Source organism: Cupressus sempervirens, chromosome 3 (genome assembly GCF_028749045.1).
Source record: "Cupressus sempervirens isolate cs-2001-9-10 chromosome 3, ASM2874904v1, whole genome shotgun sequence".
NCBI classification, from domain to species: domain Eukaryota; kingdom Viridiplantae; phylum Streptophyta; class Pinopsida; order Cupressales; family Cupressaceae; genus Cupressus; species Cupressus sempervirens.
In genome coordinates this window covers 700,126,768-700,146,656 of record NC_143120.1, presented here as the reverse complement: position 1 = coordinate 700,146,656, position 19,889 = coordinate 700,126,768, and the positions used below count along the sequence as shown (strand labels likewise).

The following is a 19,889-nucleotide window of genomic DNA, read 5'->3' as shown; positions in this document are numbered from 1 at the left end:
CACTTTTGTAATATTAAATGCAATTGTTTGTGCTAAGCATAAACAAATACTTACAAGTGCCTTTCTATCCAAAATATACCAGTCCTCATCTAAAATATTTGGTTATTTCCTCCTAATGTCTTCCATAAATTATTTTAATAAAGATAGTCCTCCATTTTCATTTTCCATAAATGAAAGTTATGTCCACAAACTTCTCAACCTTCAACTTACCCATGTCTTCTATTACTACCACTCAATTATAAGACTCTCACTCAACCATGAGACCTTCCCATAAAGGATAACTAAAAAAACTTGGCTCTAATATTACTTGTTAGGATTACTTAAACATTAAATAATAGTTACATTCAAATAAAACCAATATCACAAAGGAAAAAAACAAACACAAATAAACAAAAGACATAGATATTTAATGTGGATCATCCAATCTTGGGCTATATCCACCAAAAAAGAAAGTTAAATATTCTTATCGACCAGCTTAATTTGTTACAATATTTAATCTCCCTTACAACTTAATACCACTACAAGAAGCTATATATTTACTTTTGAAAATCCTAGCCCTAAGCCAATATTACTAAATATACTTGACGAGTCAACCTTTGGAAATGGTTGATGAGTCAACTCAAAAATGCTTGAGGATTTAACGCCACGACATATAAAAAGTGTATAGTGGTTTCCTGATTAGTTACCATAAATAAAACACAAGTAATAGATGATGGAAGTAGAGAAGGAAGGTAATGTTTACTTACTTTCACATATAAAAGTTCCTAGCCAAAGAAGAGCATTGTATATCCAATAGAGTAAAGAAGATGGTGCTGATGGATGGAGAAAAGAGTATGTAATCATATTTATTAGAATTATCCTAGGGAGAGTAATTCAAGGGAGACTAGTATTACAACTAATTTAGAGAGACATTGAAAGATAATGATATATTTTAGATATTGTTGTTTGTACTATTGTTTTATGATTGCATTACTTATATTTTCCATTACATGTTGTCATCAATGCCAAAGGGAGGGATTATTGGAATTTGGATGTATTTTCATTAATGTTAACATCTCACTACTATATTATAGGTTTGATCATGTATATAGTTTGGATATCATGGATACAATTTACTAGTTCTATAGGATGTTTAGATGGATGACATAGCAAACATAATGAGTTTGAGGAGTAACACAACCTAGAGGTTGACATATAGGTTGTCCAATTGTTCATTACAAGTTACAGGTTCTAAAATGATGATATGGTGAAGTCATAGTGTCACATATTAAGATTAGTTGTATTACTACTTTGCTAATATAACAAAGTTGATAGAGTTGGAAATTTTTTTTTGTATAAGAACAGATGATGACAGCTTTGCTTCAACATATGGAAATATGTTAATCACATGATAATATTGTTTGAAAAAATGCTTCAAATTTATGTTGCCATTGATGTTACACAAATGTCAGTATTAACTAAGAAATGAAGAACTTGTAGTATTAACCAAGCATATTCAATGTTGATCGAGTAGTTAGGTAATGAAGGGCATCCAATATTAACCGAGTAGTCAGGAAATGAAGGATATCCAACTTGCAATATTAACTAAGTGGTTGGGCATCAAAGGACTTCTAGTGTCAACCGAGCATTCAATCTCAATATTGACTAAGTGACAACAGATTACACTTGTCAAATAATTAACTGATTGAGGTAGACTATTTGGATGTTTAATTAGTATTTGAAAGGGTATTCAAGCCGACTTGTCAAAGCTTGTGATATATAAGAAACGTAAAGTAGCAAGGATAAAGTGTAAGTGGAATACATGGAATAAGATGGATATGTGATCAAAGGAAAAGGAAGAGTGGGAAAGTGTGGAAGATAAGATGCAAAGAATATTTTGACCAGTAAGAATCTAGAGGTCAAGCTAGAAAAGTTTTTTGAATCTACAAAAGAAGTTGTTTCATAAATGAAGTCAATTTACTATCACCTTCTAACCATTGTAGCAATGAATAAATCTCTTATCAAAGTTGACTTGACAGTCATATTGCAAATATTTTAACAAGGTTACATTTCAAGATTGAAGTGTTTGAAGAGCTCTAACTAGGCCACTCCTAATAGGGCGATCAAAATCCTCTAATGAGGTCATACTTAACAGTATGTATTATAAGCTTTTATAGGGTTGGCTCATGTTGTACTTTTTAGGATCGTTGCAAATTTACAAAGCACTGCCATGTCTTTTCGTATGTGTGTTCCAAATGGCTGCAACTTCTTATTTATAATGAGAAAAGGATAAGAAGAGACATGTCCCTTAATGAGATATGTATATTTGTTAATTTGATAATTAATATAATAACATTCAATCATGTTTATTTATCCATATATATTATATTTCATATATGATTACGTATAGGTTTATCTGATATAAACTACAAAACATCAATACTCCCTCTTATCTAGGGAGGATAAACAGATGTATTACCTCAAAGTAATATCAAGTTAGCAAGATTAAGGATATATTTGATCATAAGATATCTATCATTTTGATATCACATTTGATATCAAGAGTATTGGCCTCCTAGAATATCAACATATGATATTCACCAAATACTCAATAAGGTTCCATATCATGTCTAATAACATGAGTATTGATCTCCCAGGATATATGATATTCGCCAGTTACTCAAAAGGGTTTTGATATCACATCTGATATCAAGAGTATTGGTCTCCCAAAATATCAATGATATTCACCAAGTACTCAAAATGAGATTTGATGGAACATTTGATACAAGAGAATTGGTCTCCTAGAATATCAATGATCTTAAATAAATACTCTTTAAGTAATGGCCTTCTAGAATATTGAGATGCCAGAAATTCACCATTTAATCAATTTTATTTCTCATATAATACAAGTTATTGTAAGATTGTCACATGATAGTAACTTCTACAAATACAAGTGACATTATTTGGAAGTTCTCACTTCCTCATGATGTAAATATGGGGTAGGCCCAATAAAATCACATAGTCATGAGGTATATTCATGAATCACGGTCCTCTTGACTACTACAAATTATTGATCACTAGAGAATCCATCTCAACATGTTCTACTCCCTCTAAATCAATATGATCATTTTCACCAAAGGTTAACCGAATTATATTCTCTATCTGCTCCCTCTCCTTCAAGATTGTCTTTAATGAAATGTCAGTCTCCCTTTCAATCTCCCTCTTTTTCCTTTAACAAGGATGATATGCTATCATTCATTATTTCCCTTAATATTTCATCCTCTATCTTTTCTTTCATCGAATTGCATTTGGTGGGGTCATTCTAACGTGGCCCACTTTATGCCACAGGTATAGTCCACTTCATCATATATGTACCTAGTTCTTCCTTCTTTAAGTTTGGGTGGATCCCTCTAGATTTACTAATAAGTCATTGCTAATATTTTTCCTTTATTGTTTATATTCTTATCAATGAATATGTTTTTCCAATATAGGCTTTGGTTCTTATTTTCGCCAACCTATTTGACTATTTCTCATTGTTCAATGTTTGCACTTTTAATCTGAAGCCTTCGATGATGATTAGTGATATTAGCCTTAACTATTGAATAACATCTCTACTCCAAAATTTACATTTTACTAGCTACTCTACCATGACAGTAGATGGTGTCTCTAAATTTCTTGGGCAAAGAGTCTTTCTTCATCTAACCTTAATTAACCTTATGATATGTGGGGCCTAGTGTTTATAAGGTTGTGAGGACCACCAAAATTGATGTTTAGAAGATGATCTCCTCATATAATGGCCAACATCAAAATTGGAAGAAGTTATATTATTCTAATTGTTTGAGTTTCCGCCAATGGTTCTTCTATTGGTCAATGTTTGGAAATTATATTCTCTTTGTTGTCTAAATCTTTTATGGAAAAAATTGGGAGGTTGTAGCCTAATTCCATGTCAATAGAATTGTAAAACCATATAACCCTAAGTTATATATCCCTCCATCTAACACCACCTATGTGTATGGAAGATAGGGAAGAGATGGAGCATTGACACACTATAGAAGTCTTGCATAGTCACTGGAAAGACAAGAGCCCAATCTAGAATTATCAAAGGATCATCCAAAACTTTCCCATATAGATCCACTCCATCATCTAGGATAGATAACATGTATCTTCTAATAGGATAGATAACATATCAATTAGATTTTCATTGAAATGGAACATGCAAAAAAATGGTTATGCATTAGTGTATTCTCAACTTCAAGTCATCTCCATGCATAAAAGTGCAATACTTCTTCATAGTTGTCGCTCTCCTTCCTTTCAAGTAGCAGTCATAATCAATCCCTTATTCTTCATGACTGTCTATTATTTCCATAATAGCTCTTGGAAAAACCTTCTATATCCAAAATAATCCCTTTATGAGTAATCTCATTATTCCTTTCTAGATTTCATACATTCGCAAAAGGCTCTGATACCATGTTGTGTTTTTTAGGATCACTGCAAATGTACTAAGAACTTCCATGTCTTTTCGTATGTGTTTTCCAAATGGCAGTGACCTCTTATTTATAATGAGAAAAGGATAAGAGACATATCTATTCATTAATTTGATCATTAATATAATAAAATTCAATCATATATATATATATATATATATATATATATATATATATATATATATATATATATATATATATATATATATATATATATATATATATATATGATTATGTATAGGTTTATTCAACATAAGCTACCAAACATCAATAGCTCCTAACAGGACTCACTCTAGAAGAGTGAAAAATATTGTAGCTAGTTGCATGGTGGCTTTCCGAAATTGGGTTTCCACATTAAATCTTGGTGTCATTTATGTTCATGTTATTTTCTTTATGCTTTATGTTTCTGCAACTAAGTTAGTACAGGTTAAAATGTATTAATATTCATAAGATTGCTTTGTTAACCAAGTTACAACAATATCATAGGTTTAACCAAGCTGGACAAGTATTGCATTATCAATGAAAAGTTTGATTACATCTAGGGACTAGAAATTATTTTGTGGTAACTAACTCACCCCTCTGTTGGAATTACCAATGGGAAGATAGTAAACTTCTAAGCGGGGGGGTGAATCAAGAGTTTAAACTTGGACCCATAAAACTTTCATCATTCATTCATATACATTCAATATGTAAACTGAAATAACCTGTAAAACATATGAATCTAAATCATGTAAACATGTAATCAATCACACACATAACACCAGATATGATCACCCAAAAACCCTCCAAGTGAGAATGTAAAACTAGAGTGGGAATGACACCCACAAATCTTCACTGCTGTAGCAATAAAGTGTATCCAATTAAGGTTACAATGATTTGACCATGAATCATGATCTACCCTATGAAAGGCCTACCTTGTTAAAGGCTTACAAAGACTGTTAAAGCCCACCTTCTTAGAGGATTTCAACACCCTATTAGAAGTGTGTCTGGTTAGAGGACTAAAACTTACAATTAAGTAAGCACCCTATTAAAGGATTTCATACAGCCTATTAGGACTATCTCTGTTAAGAGATTTAACTGCAATCACTTGTTAAAATGTCTCAGCATAGATCCAATGATTGGCACGTGCTTGACTAATAATAGATCACCTCTACACAATGTTCCTTTTGATCCTTCATGATCGGATGTAACAATGATGTATCCTTCTCTATCCTTTGTTCTTCTCTAACTGATTTTGCAATTCACTCTTACTTCTAAGTCACCCTAAATGCTCTGCAAAATGTCTTGTTTGCTCTTCCAATTCAATCATTCACCCATCATACACTGTAAAGAGTTTAGGGCTTTGTCCTCCTTAAGATGACTCTGGTGGCTTAAGGTTAGGTATGAATTTATAGCTAAGATTCATCCATTTTGTTGCTTAAACCATTCTATTTTCTGATTGGCTACATGCAATTACATAGGGAATCCAAATATAGATTTTTCCTTATCTCCAAAAGATTGTAATCCATCCTTAAGTCAGCTTAAAAATGGTTTACATAGTTTTTTGTGCCATTACAAACAAATATGTCAAAATTGTGTCACTTGGCATATGAAGTCATTGATGCTCAACATGCACTATATTTCTACTTCTGACTTGGCACCTACACTACTCGACATCCACTATTTACTTGGCTTTGGAATCACTTGGAATGGTCTATCGGCTCAACACATGAGTGACTCAGCACTCATTGCAACTTGGCATGGTCTAATATTTACATGTTGTGCTCAGTATGTATTATTAGTTTGGCGTGAGCTGAGTAAATGGCTTAAGTGTGTTGACACTCACTTGTCAAAACTAATCTGAGATCAACAATCTCCCCCTTTGACATGAGTGTCAAAAACACTTAAATATACAATATTCTACTTAACTTCTCAAGCATAACATATCCATGACTCAGCTTATATACAAAACTTCAAAATTTTCAAAATTCTACAATAACCTATATACCTCAAAATTGATAACCCCCCCTAAGTTAATGTATCTATTTTGTATCCAAAATTTGTGCTTATCTTTGACTTCAATGTGTTATGTTTGATATTCTGACATCTAATATACCTAGTTTTCCTAAAAAAAGTGTCTTCAAAAATATATATCACCCCAATGATATAACTTTACTAGTAGGCTCCCCCTTTGCTATTTCTTCCTTTCTTTTATTCTTTGCACCCCCTTTGTGTATACTCCCCCATGGTATATTTCTCCCTTGCTTTATCTCCCCTAATGTTATATTTCTCCCTCTTTCTATATTTATTGCCCTTTTTGACACTTATGTCAAATGGGCTATACACGTATAGTTTGTTTGTCCAAAAAGGATTTATGGACTTCCATTATGATTTTGAGAGTTGCATCCCAGTTGTCACATGCAACATCTGATGATTTGATTTGGATAGCAAGCTCAGTAGCAAGGTGCACTAGGCCATCTAGAGTAGAAATATTGGGGCCTTTCTTCAGTAGAGTCTCGACATAGCCTAGTTCCTTGTGTAGTATTCCATGTGTGGGGTAAGGGGTGCCTATATAAATGTCATTTTGGCTCTTATGCTATCCTTTTCTATTGTTAACATAGCTAATTGACTTTGTGTCTGAATCAATGTATGAAAATGCTTCTTACTTTGAGCAGGGTTTTGAGGTAACCTTGTACCTGATATATTGAGATTTCTCTCCAGGCTCAGAATATGATCTATAGTCTCTTGGGTGAAGAGTGTAGGGTCATACAATTTGATGTACAATGAGAATATATTCTCAAGTACCTTCTTCACATCCTCAACCTTTTTTGCCAATGCAACTTGAGTGAGTGCTATATCACAAGATATCTTTTCATTTACCTTGCTCTGGAATTTCTTTTTAGGAAATTCTAAGAGTTTAACATTAGTATCAATGTCTTCATTGTTGACCTTTTCCACTATATCTGATAGTTGTTCTAGTAGTGGCTTGGTCTCTTCAGGAGTTGGCAGACTAAATGCATCCAGAAAGATGTCCTTAATATCTTGAAGTGCCTGCTTCTACCTATGTTCTCTCCTAAGCATTTCTTGATGCTTTTTCTTCTCTAAGGCTTGTTACAAAATGCCTATTTGGTCTAATGTCATTGTGTCATAATCAAACTTGGGTATAAAAATCTCTTCATTAAGAGTGATATCTCCATAGTGAAGTACCTTTTCTACTTTTAAAGAGCTAGAGCCTAGCACTGAGATTTGCAATGGTATGGATTTCGTGCTCAGCTTTTGAAGAACCTATGTAAAAGGAGTGCCAGATGTTGCAAGACTCACCAATGCTTGGATGGCCTCTTGTTCCTTCACTTTTGGTATTTCCTCACTCTCTTTAGATTTTCTCTTGTCTATCACAATGACATGACTAGCACCTTGTCCTTGTGCTTTAGGTATAGATGAATCTATCTATCCTATTTTATCTCTCTCTTTTGCCTGCTTCTTCTCAATAGTAACAACTTTATCACTTGTGTCAACCTTAGTAGATGTATCTACTATTGTTTGAGTTGAAGGTTGTATACTTGTAACTAAAGGGATGATAGAAGGTGGTTCTTGTGGATTCATCTTGTCCCTTGTGACATTAGTTACTACCTTTCAGAGTTCATCTATACTAAACAAAATTAGATTATTACATAGCTTGGCTTGCAGCGTAGATTGGTCCAATATCTTCTTCAAGTCTTCTATAGTTAGCGGATTGATGTTCTGAGTTGAAAGATCAAAGACATCCTTTAAAATAATAGTTTCAATAGAGTTGACTGTGTCATGTGGGGGACTGACACTTGGCACTTGTGTGTCCTACATAGTCCGTTCTTAATAGCCTTAGCAATCTGTCCCTTTGTTAGCTCTAGCATCACTTGAACTAATGTTGTTTCTATAATTTGTTTCTCTAAATTCAAACAGTAATGCCAATTTTGCTCAACAATGTCATATAAACCTTTTGGTATTGTGTTGGAAAATTCTAGTGGAGTATTCTTGAATTTAGACATTGTGGCATATAGTGCCTCTTCCACTTGAATTTTATCTTCTTTTCCAAGTTTCTCAAAATCAATGTGTTTTAAACTAGATAAATCTACATTATTCTTGACATATCTACACAAATTTTCAAGATCAGAGAGTGGCTTGTGACTTAGTACTTTGAATTGGCTTATATCATTTGATTCTATCCTTTCTTCATTTGAATTAGGCTATGTAACATATTTTCTTCTTTGTTTCTTTTGCACTTGGCCAACTTTCTCTATTTGCTTGGACTTTTCTTTGGCCTTCTAAGTTGTTATTCATGTGCTTTCTCTAGTGGTAGGAGTTGTAGGCTTTGTTAGGCTTGGTTTGACAATTTTCTTTTCTTTTGCCACTAGTTATGCCTTAGCCTTCCTCTTCTTTGGCTCTGCATGAGTAGGTGCTTGCTCGGCTTCTTCTTCCTTGACACCTTCTATTTCCTCCTCTTCTTTATCCTGTCAATTGCCTTCAGTCAATGAAAGAGGTTCTTGAGGTTTGTCTTCCTCTTCATCCTCTTCTTCTTCATCTTCCTCCTCCTATGCTCCTTCTCCAAATTTGGCCTTTAGTTTCTTAACCAACTTATCTTTCTTCTTGAGTGTGGAGGCAATTTTCAACTCCATGGTAATCTTTGATTTTACCATTTCATAGCTACCAAATATTTTTGCACTTTTATCAATTTCTTTTGCTAGGAGTATTGCAATGGCTACTAAAGCTTCATCAACATTTATTTCATACCCAAGTAGTCCTAACCATCTAACCCTTTGTATGGTAGCTTGCACAAAGGTGTAATCAGCATCAACTAGAAAGCATATATCATTATAATGTTGTTCAGCTAAAGAAAAAGGTATCCTTATTCTTTCCTTCATTGATTTCTTAAAGTCTTCAAAATAACTGATCATCAATGTCTCAAAGTTTTCTCCCATCTATTTCAATAAACTCATTGATCTGTACTGCAAGTGGCCTATTTGTCTTCCATCCAACTACACCAAAAGAGGGAAATGTATTATGTACATAAAAGAATATGCGAACTAGAATTGAACCAAATTTGTAATAAGCACTCTTGGTCTTCCTAATAGCTCCAAGATTCTTCATTAGTTGTTGCAATTGTAGCTCTGCCAAATCATAAGCATGATCATTCTTTAAAATCTTATAGCCAACATCAATAGCAATGCAAGGTACACTAATCAATCTACTTGATTGATAGAATTTATGAGAAATTACCCTAACAAAAAATTTCAACAATGGATCAGCAATAGTATCAATTGTCATGTCTCTCTTATTCCATTTTTCTCTAGTGTTTTTCTCTATTACTTCCTTGGAATCACTCCTCAAAGTCTTTGGCCAATCTAGGGTTGGGTAGCTAGTAACCCTATGAATTATTCTTTTGGTAATCTTAATCGGTCCACCCTCTAGCCATAAAGGGATCATGTATTTGGCTCAACATGATTCTAATCCATTCAGTTTTAAATACACTAGGAAAATCTATGGCACGCGTTAAACCCTCTCTCCGAAAATTTTTATACTCTTACTTGAGAACACCATTTTCACATAACCTATCATTTCTTCTCTAATTTCTAAGTCCCCAATGCTACCAATTTTACAATTATAACATTTCGTAACATCTTGCACCATAATAACATTTGGTGGGATCATTGATAATGCGCCAAAAGCATCTTGTTTGTAAGCTATATCAGGAATGACCTTAAATATAGTTTGTTTCACTTGTTGCTGACAAGTTGGACATTCAAAACCTCTTTCCCTTCTACACTTTTCAAGCTAGATGCCATTTATCAATCTAGGGTTTGCGCAAAAGTAAACTGTGTAGCTCAGCTTATGATAAATACCTTGTGAAATTTGTATGCTGGTGTGAGATCTTAACTAAAATCTTTGCAAATGCCTTGAACAAGTTTTGGAATTACCTTTTGCTCTGCTCACTCTTTCTCAAATTCAAAATGATGAATAATGAGCAAAAAACCAATCATATACCCTTCATAAACCTTGCATTTAATGCTTAGTGCTTATATAGCTGTAAGCTCAACATCAACTAGCATTCCACTTGGCACACATAGGAAACTTTTCATGTTAAGAAATAACATGAAAAATGTAAAGTTTTAACTTGAATTTTCAAACACATCTTGCATCTTTATTCATGCTAATGTATTCTTTTCAGTACTATCTCCTTTGGAACTAATGTATGATATTACACTTGAATATAAGTCCCACATTCCTCTTGACTGCGTAGTTTGGTGAGGTGTGACCACCTAAACCATTGGGTGAAGTGATCCCTTCTCCATTTGATGTGCTACAATCATTCTTCTTTTTTCATGTCTTGTTCATCTCATCTCTAATGTGTTCAACATCTATTTTTTGTTTTCCTTTATCAAATTCGCAACTTGGTGCCTTTGACCTAGTTGGACAATGCTTGTTGATGTGACTAGTCTTCAAATAGCTAAAACATGTAGTTTGACTCAACCACCTTTTGTAATTACCACTGAAGTGTTTCCTAATACAATTCTCAAGAATATGTCTATATTCTTGATAGTAATGACAGCTATATCTTGTATTATAATCCCAATTATAAAAGTTTCCATAGCTCTTACCTTTGCTGACTTGTTTGATGACCACATGAATTTGGGTCTGCATTCAAAGGCTCTATGTCCATACTTCTGACAATTGTAGCAATATCCTTCAAATCTTTGTTTATGCATGGTTCTAGTTTTGCATTCATGTGCCTAATGACCTTGCTTGTTGCACTTATGACAATGAGTTATGTTTTTAGGCTTGACATTTTGGTCTGTATTCTTGCTCCTACACACATTAGTAGTATGTCCTTTCTTACCACAATTATGATAAGTGGGTTTGGAGTTCTTACCTTTGATGTTACTTTCTTCAGCAACTTTGGATGATTCTCCTTCTTCAATGCTTGTGTAACTCAATCCTAATGTATCTTTTTTGGGTCTAGGGGATCTCAGTAATTGCTCAAAGTATTTGATGGCTTCATTTGGCTTGTTGAGACTTTCAGAAAATTCATTTTCTCTTTTTAGGTCACTCTACAATTGTTCATTCTGCAACTTCAATGTAGTTATCTTAATGTCCTTGACATTTAGTTCATGGTTGGCATTCATCATTTGACTTAGAGCATCCAATTGCATGTTTGAGATCTTGATTAGCTCTATTGACTTCTCTTCCAATCTATTTGCTAGAATTCTTTTGTCTTCTTCAATCATGGCTTTGTCTTCCATGGCTTTCTTCTTTTTTTTAGTCACCTCACATAGTAGTATAGCTTGTGATTCTTGTTCCAACTTGAGATTTCTGATTTCCTCATCTTGAATTTTGTTCTTTTCCATTTGATCTGCAACTACTACATCAAATTCATTGGAGTTACCATTTGCAAATAGCTTGGTGTTGTTTATCTCTTTGTATAGTGTGTCATTCTCTAAAATAGCAATCTCTTTCCTTCTCTTCAAGGATTTCTTTAGTTCATCTCTTGCCTCATTCAATTGATATAGTATGAGATGTATTTCAATCTCTTGGTTCTCAACAGTCTTTCCCAATTTGTAGACTTCCATTTCAAGATCTTTTCTCAAAGCTACAAAGCTTCTCTTTCAAAGAACTAGGCTCTGATACCAATTGTTGGAATTATAAGTGGAAAGATAGTAAACTTCTAAGAGGGGGGTGTGAATCAGGAGTTTAAACTTGGACCCATAAAACTTTTATCATTTATTCATATGCATTCAATATGTAAACTGAAATAACATGTAAAGCATATGAATCTAAATCATGTAAACATGCAATCAATCACACACATAACACTAGCTATGATCACTCAGAAACCCTCCAAGTGAGAAGGTAAAATTGGGGTGGGAATGACACCCACAAATCTTCACTATTGCAGCAACAAAGTGTATCCAATTAAGGTTACAATAATTTGACCATGAATCATGGTCTGCCTTATGAAAGGCTTGCCCCATTAAAGGCTTACAAAGACTATTAAGTCTCACCTTGTTAGAGGATTTTAATGCCCTATTAGAAGTGTGCCTGGTTAGAGGACTTCAACCTACAATTAAGTAAGTACCTTGTTAAAGGATTTCATATAGCCTATTAGGACTACTTTGTTAAGAGATTTAAGTGAAATCACCTAGTAAAATGTCTCAGCATAGATCCTATGATTAGCACTTGCTTGCCTGATAATAGATCACCTCTACACAATGTTCCTTTTGATCCTTCATGATCTGATGTAATAATGTATCCTTCTCTATCCTCTATTCTTCTCTAACTGATTCTACAATTCACTCTTACTTCTAAGTCACCTTGAATGTTTTGCAAACTATCATGTTCAATCCTTCGATTCGATCATTCACCCATCATACATTGTAAAGAGTTTAGGGCTTTGTCCTCCTTAAGAAGACTCTAGTGGATTAGGGTTAGGCATGAATCTACAGTTGAGATTCATCCATTTTGCTGCTTAAACCTTCCAATTTTCTAATTAGTTGCATGCAAATACATAGGGAATCCAAATATAGATTTGTCCTTATCTCCAAAAGATCATAATCTATCCTAAAGTTAGCTTTAAAATGGTTTACATAGTTTTTTGTGCCATTACAAATAAATATTTCAAAATTGTCGCTCGACATATGAAGTCACTGATGCTTGGCTTGCACTATATTTCTACTTCTGACTTGGCACCTACACTACTCGGCATCCACTATTTACTTGGCTCCTAAATCACTCGAAATGGTCTATCTGCTAGGCACCTAAGTGGCTCGACACTCATTGAAACTTGGCATGGTCTAATATTTACATGTTGTGCTCAACATGTATTACTAGTTTGGCATGAACTGAGTAATTGGCTTAAGTGTGTTAACACTCACTTATCAAAACCAATTTGAATCAACACCCTCCCCTCTTAGTTACTCTCTTCATTTCAGAAAATTGGTATTAGAGCATTTGGTTCTTGTAGGAAAGGTTTCAAAGACCTAAGCTAAATATCAAGATCTCATACATAAGAGAGATTCCCAAGCTTAACAAAGAAAAATTTCAACACAGTAGGAATTGATGAAGCTACACCTTTCAAGCATCAGTCTGTTCTACTTGGAAAACAAATATGTGCCACCACCTAAACCCATGACTATGGAATAGATGAAAGAGGCAAAGGATCACAACATAATGATGATTGATATAGCTTCCTCTCTCAACTATTCTGAATTTGATGAGGTTAAAGATTGTCCTACTACATTTTAAATTTGGGAAAAGCTACAGAAAGTCTATGGAGGTGATAAAAATGTGCAAAGAGCTAAAGCATAAATTTTAAGAGTCAAGTTTGATTGAATAAAAATGAAAGAAGCTGAGAACATTGTCCAATACATTGAAAGAATTAAAGAAAGTGTGAGTGCAATCTACGCTTAAGGAGGAATAATAATTGATGAAATAGTGATCAATAAGGTACTAAGAACTCTTCTTCCTATTCATACAATTAGAGTTTCAGCAATTCAAGAGATGAGATGCAATCCTAAAAGTAATATAACGTTGGATGCACTTGTGGTAAGAATGATTGCTTTTGAATAGGATAAATATGATAACTATGCTCCTACTTTTAGAAACTTTAAATCTTCACTCAAAGCCAACCTAACTCTCAATAGAAAAGGAGAATACTAAAAAATAAATAAGGTTGATAGTGAAGACAAAGATGAAACAAATGAATACCTTGAAGTCATTAAAGCCCTACTTGCAAAAAGAGTATCAAAAGAGAAAGGAAACTTCAGAGTAAAAATTCTGTTGATTTCTTTCGATCATGTGAAGAGGTTGGTTATATTGTTCAAAGATGTCCAAACAAAGAAGATAAAGATGAAAAAAGAAATAATAGGTTCAAAAGAAAGAAAGACTTCAAGAACTACAAGGACTGCAAAGGCAAAGGTAACAATCTTGTTACATTGCTAAAGATTATGATAGTTATGATAATGAAGAAGAAGTAGTTTATATTGTCATTAAGGATGAATCTAATAATGAGGAAAATGAAAAGATGGCACTTATTTCTCATGTTAGCAAAAATGATACATAGATCATAGATAGTGGTTGTTCTCATCACATGACAGGTCACAAAACTAAGTTTGAACATTTAGAGCACTTTGATGGTGGAAGTGTTAGGCTTGGAAATAGTGAAGCATGTTATGTAAAAGGAAAAGGATTCATAGCATTAACTATAGGAGTTAAATGTGAAAATGCCTACTAGTTTGAAGGATTAAGAAATAATCTACTTAGTGTGGCACAGCTGAATAATATACGATATAAGGTGGAATTCATGAATGGAAAAGCTAAACTATTGGATGGAAAAGGAAATCTGGTTGGGACTGGAAATTAGACAAAAGGAAAGTTGTTTTACCTAGATCTCTCTAAAAATGCATGTTTATTAGCACAAATAGGAGAAAGTTTTCTATGGCATAAAAGAATGTTTCATGTTAGCTTTGATAATCTAGTTATCATAAGAAAGAACAAAAAGGTAAGAGGCATACCAAATTTGAAGAAACCTAAGATTGGCATGTGTAAAGATGAGTAAAAGAAGTTTCAAAAGTAAGTCTTTTAATTTCAAAGAAGTTTTGGGACTAGTTTATATAGATATTTTTGGACCAATATGTATAGAAAGCTATTGTGGAGACATGTATTTCATTCTATTTGTTGATGATTATTCTAGGATGATGACTGTAATGTTCCTAAAAGATAAATATGATGCTTTTTAAAATTTCAAATGGTATTTGGCTATAGTTGAAAAGGAAATAGGGAAGATTCTAAAATTTCTAAGATCAGATGGAGGAGGTGAATTTATCTCAAATGAATTCAATAATTTTTGCAATGAAAGAGGAATCAAAAGATAGGTATCAACACCTCGGACACCAGAAAAAAATGGTATAGCTAAAAGAAGGAATAGATCTATTATGTAGTGTGCAATAACACTAATGACTGAGAAGAATGTTTCACCAAAATACTAGAGAGAAGCAATCAACACAATAGTTCATATACTAAACTGAGTTCAACTAAAGAAAGGTACAAACAAAACAACTTATGAATTATGGTATGGGTACAATCCTAATGGTTTTTTTATCTCAGAGTATTTGGAAAAAAATGCTATATCTTGAAAGATGTAAGGAAAGGAAAATTTGATGCAAAAAATCATGAAGGTATATTCCTAGGCTACTCCAATAAAAGTAAGGCATACAAATGTTTGAATCTTGCTACTCACAAAGTCATAGAAAGTGAACATGTGATGATTGATGAGTTTGCATAAAGAAGTGAGGAACAGAGCAGCAAGTAACCTGAAGATTACATAAATTTTGTTTACTATGAGGAGGAACCTAAGACTTTAACACAAATAGTTGAAGCCCAACAACAACAAAGTGAACCTAGCAAATCACTGGTAGTGTAGCCTGATTCATAGGCATTACAACCCAACTTGCAGCTAGATCATTCAAAGGAACCTAAGTCATAGGACATACAACCTGAGTCACAAATAGTGCAATCTAAGATGTAGATAGATCAACTAGAGGAGACCAAGAAAAATGTAGAAGATCATGGAGAACCAAGTAATAGAATCAAGAAAGAAGAAACCAAACCATGCAAAATATATCAGAAGACATAATGCACCTAAACAAATAATTGGAGGAGAGATAAGTTGCATAATGACAAGGAAAAAATTAATAGGTAAATGTTTTCTTAGTGAATTTGAACCTAGATCTATAAAAGATGCTTTAGAAAATGAAGGTTGGATAGAGACAATGAATGAAGAAATTGAGCAAATAGAAAAGGATAATACCTGGTCTCTTGTACCTAGACCTAAGGGTAAGAGTATGATTGGTAAAAAATTGATATTTAGAAATAAGTTAAATGAGAAAGGAGTAATAAGAAACAAGGCAAGGCTAGTATGCAAAGGTTATGCACAAGAAGAAGGTGTTGACTATGGAGAAATATTTTCCCCTATTGCAAGACTTAAAGGAGTTAGAATAATACTAGCATATGTTGCACAAAAGGGATTCAAAGTGTGTCGTATGGATGTAAAATCAACCTTCTTAAATGGAATCCTAGAATAAAAAGTCTACATTGAACAACCTGAAGGATTAGTTGATCCTAACAAAAGAGACTTGATATGTAAACTTCCCAAATCTCTATATGGACTAAAGCAAGTTCCTAGAGCATGGTATGAAAGGCTACATGGATATCTGGTAAGAATTGGTTTTGAAAAGACAAGTGATAATAGTAATTTATATATAAAGGAAGGACCATAGGACAAGATATTGTTAGCAAAAATATTTGTGGATGATATCATATTTGGAGGACATGAGATGTTATGCAAATTATTTACTGAAGAAATGAGGAAAGAATTTGAAATGTCCATGTTGGGAGATATAAAATTCTTTGTTGGATTACAAGTTCATCAAATTAAGGATGGCATATTCATCACTCAATTAAAATACATCAGGGAAATATTGAAAGAATTTTGAATGGAAGATTCCAAACTAGCTGGAACACTTATGTCTACTGGACATAAAATTTCAAAGAATGATGATTTAAAAGAGGTAAATTAGACTATCTACAGATCAATGATTAGAAAAATTTAGTATGTGGTACACACCAGACCTAATATTGCATTGACACTTGGCATAGGTGCAAGGTTTTATGAAAATCCAAAAGAAAATCACATGATGGCAGTAAAAAGGATTCTAAGGTACCTAAAAGGAACTGAAGAATATGGTTTATGGTATAAGAATGGAGGAAATATTGAGTTAAGAACCTTTACTAATGTAGATTGAGTAGGAAGCATTGATGACAGAAAAAACACCAGTGGAGGAGCATTTTTTCTTAGAAAGAGATTAGTATCTTGGACAAGCAAGAAGCTGAATTGTATTTCTCAATCAATAGTAGAGGTAGAGTATGTTGTTGTTGTAGTTAATTGTTCTAAAATAATATGGATCAAGAAATTATTATTAGGAATGAAGGAGGAAATCAAGGAACCAATAGTTATCTACTATGATAACACAAGTGCAATCCATATATCCAAAAACCTTGTAATGCACACAAAGACAAAACATAGTGCAATCAAGTATTGTTACCTAAGGGAATTGGTTCAAGACAAAGAGGTGAGATTGGAATATGTGGACACTAAGGAGCAGATAGAAGACATATTTACTAAGACATTATCTAAGGATGCATTTATGTATCTAAGAGGTAAACTATGGTTTATTCCCCTATCTGATGCTCACTAAAGCACAAGATAGTGATGCATCAACCAAGTGCCATTGAAGATCTATCAAGTTGATGCAGATTGTCACACATAAGATGTGGAATGTAGAGCATACTGCATATGAATTAGTCCAAAAGGTACATAGTAACTTAACAAAATGTATCCTTTGGAATGTGATGTCAAAGAGGGAGAGTTTGATGTCAAAGACAAAGAGGGAGATTTTTTTTATCTCAGAAGAAAAATATTCAAATGATAGAATTTATAGAAAAGAGGGAGAAAATGACAAAATACATAGTCACGTGATGACATATGTAAGAGGGAGAATTTATTTGGAAGCAGCTGAGACAAATCTTGGTAGAATAAAAAAGGGAGTTGGTGTGGATGAGAATCAAAATGAAACTAAGGATATTATTAAATTGCTCATACTTTTATCATTTTCTGTTGACATGTTGTGTTGCCACAAATGCCAAAGAGGGAGATTATTAAAAACAATTTTTCAAATTGTATGTTGTTATTGATGTTACACAAATGTCAGTATTACTGAGAAATGAAGAACATGCAGTATTAACCAAGCATATTTAGTGTTCACCAAGAAATTGGGTAATAAAGGGAATTTAGTGTTAACAAAGCAATTGGTCAATGAAGGATATCCAACTTGCATTGTTAACCAAGTGGTTAGGCATCAAAGGACTTCCAGTGTTAACCAATCATTCAATCTCCATATCGACCAAGAGACACCAAAATACACTTGTCAAAGTGTGAACCCACAATAGTGGGTTACACTTTTTCAGAGGAAGTAAATCCTCCAAAATCATGTGACCACAAAAATTTTACTTCAAAGTTTCGATAGAAACTTTAGAAAAAAGTTTCGATAGAAACTTATTAGTTTCTATCGAAACTATTGATGTTTTTGAGTTTTGATCGAAACTTTTAAGATAGTTTCGATTGAAACTATGAACCCAACCATGGTTTATTAAACCCATGGTCGGGCGGTTTAGTTTTGATCGAAACTATATTGAGTAGTTTTGATCAAAACTACTTAATATAGTGTTGATCGAAACTATTAAAATGCAAAAAGAATGTAAAAGGCCCATATCAGACCCTACACTATCATTTTTTACTGTAGCAAGTTTCAACCGGAAGCACAAGTTCAAAGAAAGGGCATCTAAATTTATCAACCTTCAAAAAAGGTATGGTTTTATGTGTTTTTTTGTTTTTTTTTTTTACTTACATTTTATATGTTTTTTGCTTCAATTTATTTTATTTTTTTGTATATATGTACATATATATCATGTATATGCATATATATCATGCATGTATATATGCATATATGTCATGTATATATGTATATATATATGGTACATATATATGCATATGCATATATACATGTGACATATATGCATATATGTCATGTATATATATATATATATATATATATATATATATATATATATATATATATATATATATGCATACATGATATATGTGTATATATGTTTTAGTTATATTATATATATCTATATATATGCATATTCATATATAGATGATATGTATATGTTAGAGTAATTATTTGTTCTAACTTATTAATTAAATCACTTTGATTTAATTAATTAAGTTGCCTATTACTCTAGTTTTCTTAAGCTATCTTGTAGGTGCATATAATTAATATTTTATTAATTATATTGTGCAACCCTAGCTTTTTTAGGCTTTAGTTTCCCTTTTCGGGTTTCGTGATTCCTTTATAAGGATTCACCTCTATGTATTTTATTCATTCACTTATTGGATTATATGAGATATTTCTCTTTGCATGTCCATAAGATGGATCTGGCTTTTTGGCCTCCTTGATTTTTCCTTGCCTCTGTTCTTTGCTTCATCCATGTGACAGGGTTATGCATGCAGGTGTTCTTGGGAGATTAGTTTTCCACCTAATTTAACATGGTATTAGAGCTAGCTTCCTGCTTGTTGTTCGTGGTTTGTTGAAGCATTTCAGAAGCTGCATTTTTCAAGGGTTTCAGAAGCTTTTTATGTGGATTTAGGGGGGGACCTATTTTTTTGGTCACTTTGGGCTCAAACGGACATCACCGTTGTGCTCAGAGCACCCAAAAACCCTAGAATCCATATAAAATTTGTCCATTTTGGACACCGTTGGTTTGGGACGCAAATTTTTTTTCCGTATAGGGCTGTAC

General features: G+C 33.1%; 1 protein-coding gene and 1 pseudogene across 1 annotated transcript in view; one reads left to right on the top strand and one right to left on the bottom strand.

The window, feature by feature from the left end:
- The window catches only part of LOC149568675 (membrane-associated progesterone-binding protein 4-like), a 241,943-nt gene that overhangs the window by 203,369 nt on the left and 18,685 nt on the right, over window positions 1–19,889 (top strand). The gene's annotated exons all lie outside the window — the stretch shown is intronic.
- The window catches only part of LOC149568676 (disease resistance protein Roq1-like), a 32,401-nt pseudogene that overhangs the window by 12,279 nt on the left and 233 nt on the right, over window positions 1–19,889 (bottom strand).